The sequence below is a fragment of the Triticum urartu genome, chromosome 6A (genome assembly GCF_056163025.1).
Source record: "Triticum urartu cultivar PI428250 chromosome 6A, HENAU_Tu73, whole genome shotgun sequence".
Taxonomy (NCBI): Eukaryota; Viridiplantae; Streptophyta; class Magnoliopsida; order Poales; family Poaceae; genus Triticum; species Triticum urartu.
The window spans coordinates 49,505,313-49,508,298 of record NC_141878.1 but is presented as its reverse complement, the minus strand read 5'-3'; positions in this window follow the sequence as shown (position 1 = coordinate 49,508,298).

The window sequence follows — 2,986 nt, the reverse complement described above, 5'->3', positions numbered from 1 at the left end:
TTCAAAAATCGTTGAAGTCCCGATTCTAAGCCGTAAAGCATGGCACACTGAACTATCGAGTAGTCATCAGCTTTGCTCTGCCAGACGTTCATAACATCTGGCGTTGCTCCAGTAGCAGGCCTGGCACCCAACGGTGCTTCCAGGACGTAATTCTTCTGTGCAGCAATGAGGATAATCCTCAAGTTACGGACCCAGTCCGTGTAATTGCTACCATCATCTTTCAACTTTGCTTTCTCAAGGAACGCATTAAAATTCAACGGAACAACAGCACGAGCCATCTATCTACAATCAACATAAACAAGCAAGATACTATCAGGTACTAAGTTCATGATAAATTTAAGTTTAATTAATCATATTACTTAAGAACTCCCACTTAGATAGACATCCCTCTAATCCTCTAAGTGATCACGTGATCCAAATCAACTAAACCATGTCCGATCATCACGTGAGATGGAGTAGTTTCATCGGTGAACATCATTATGTTGATCATATCTACTATATGATTCACGCTCGACCTTTCGGTCTCCGTGTTCCGAGGCCATATCTGTATATGCTTGGCTCGTCAAGTATAACCTGAGTATTCTGCGTGCGCAACTGTTTTGCACCCGTTGTATTTGAACGTAGAGCCTATCACACCCGATCATCACGTGGTGTCTCAGCACGAAGAACTTTCGCAACGGTGCATACTCAGGGAGAACACTTCTTGATAATTTAGTGAGAGATCATCTTATAATGCTACCGTCAATCAAAGCAAGATAAGATGCATAAAAGATAAACATCACATGCAATCAATATAAGTGATATGATATGGCCATCATCATCTTGTGCCTGTGATCTCCATCTCCGAAGCACCGTCATGATCGCCATCGTCACCGGCGCGACACCTTGATCTCCATCGTAGCATCGTTGTCGTCTCGCCAATCTTATGCTTCCACGACTATCACTACCGTTTAGTAATAAAGCAAAGCATTACATCGCGATTGCATTGCATACAATAAAGCGACAACCATATGGCTCCTGCCAGTTGCCGATAACTCGGTTACAAAACATGATCATCTCATACAATAAAATTCAGCATCATGCCTTGACCATATCACATCACAACATGCCCTGCAAAAACAAGTTAGACGTCCTCTACTTTGTTGTTGCATGTTTTACGTGGCTTCTACGGGCTTAAGTAAGAACCAATCTCACCTACGCATCAAAACCACAACGATAGTTTGTCAAATAGACTCCGTTTTAACCTTCGCAAGGACCGGGTGTAGCCATACTTGGTTCAACTAAAGTTGGAGAGACAGTCGCCTGCAAGCCATCTCTGTGCAAAGCACGTCGAGGGAACCGGTCTCGCGTAAGGTTGGTCCGGGTCGTCTCGTCCAACAATACCGCCGAACCAAAGTATGACATGCTGGTAGGCAGTATGACTTGTATCGTCCACAACTCACTTGTGTTCTACTCGTGCATATAACATCAACATAAATAACCTGGCTCGGATGCCACTGTTGGGTTTCGTAGTAATTTCAAAATTTTCCTATGCACAAGCAAGATCATGTGATGCATAGCAACGAGGGGGAGAGTGTTGTCTACGTACCCAACGCAGACCGACTGCGGAAGCGATGACACGACGTAGAGGAAGTAGTCGTACGTCTTCACGATCCAACCGATCAAGCACCGAAACTACGGCACCTCCGAGTTCGAGCACACGTTCAGCTCGATGACGATCCCCGGACTCCGATCTAGCAAAGTGTCGGGAAAGAGTTCCGTCAGCACGACGGCGTGGTGACGATCTTGATGTACTACAGCAGCAGGGCTTCGCCTAAACTCCGCTACAGTATTATCGAGGTATATGGTGGCAGGGGGCACCGCACACGGCTAAGGAATAGATCACGTGGATCAACTTGTGTGTCTAGAGGTGCCCCCTGCCTCCGTATATAAAGGAGTAGAGGGGGGGAGGCTGGCCGGCCAAGGAGGAGGGCGCAGGAGAGTCCTACTCCCTCTAGGAGTAGGATCCCCCCCCCCAATCCTAGTCGGAATAGGATTCGCGGAGGGGGAAAAGAGGAGGAGGGGCCGGCCACCTCTCCTAGTCCTAATAGGACTAGGGGAAGGGGGAGGCGCACATCCCATCTAGGGCAGCCTCTTCTCTTTTCACCAAGGCCCACTATGGCCCATATAGCTCCCGGGGGGTTCCGGTAACCCTCCCGGTATTCCGGTAAAATCCCGATTTCACCCGGAACACTTCTGATGTCCAAATATAGGCTTCCAATATTTCAATCTTTATGTCTCGACCATTTCGAGACTCCTCGTCATGTCCGTGATCTCATCCGGGACTCCGAACAACCTTCGGTACATCAAAATGCATAAACTCATAATATAACTGTCATCGTAACCTTAAGCGTGCGGACCCTACGGGTTCGAGAACAATGTAGACATGACCGAGACACGTCTCCGGTCAATAACCAATAGCGGGACCTGGATGCCCATATTGGCTCCTACATATTCTACGAAGATCTTTATCGGTCAGACCGCATAACAACATACGTTGTTCCCTTTGTCATCGGTATGTTACTTGCCCGAGATTCGATCGTCGGTATCCAATACCTAGTTCAGTCTCGTTACCGGCAAGTCTCTTTACTCGTTCTGTAATACATCATCCCGCAACTAACTCATTAGTTGCAATGCTTGCAAGGCTTATGTGATGTGCATTAACGAGAGGGCCCAGAGATACCTCTCCGACAATCGGAGTGACAAATCCTAATCTCAAAATACGCCAACCCAACATCTACCTTTGGAGACACTTGTAATGCTCCTTTATAATCACCCAGTTACGTTGTGACATTTGGTAGCACCCAAAGTGTTCCTCTGGCAAACGGGAGTTGCATAATCTCATAGTTATAGGAACATGTATAAGTCATGAAGAAAGCAATAGCAACATACTAAACGATCGGGTGCTAAGCTAATGGAATGGGTCATGTCAATCAGATCATTCAAC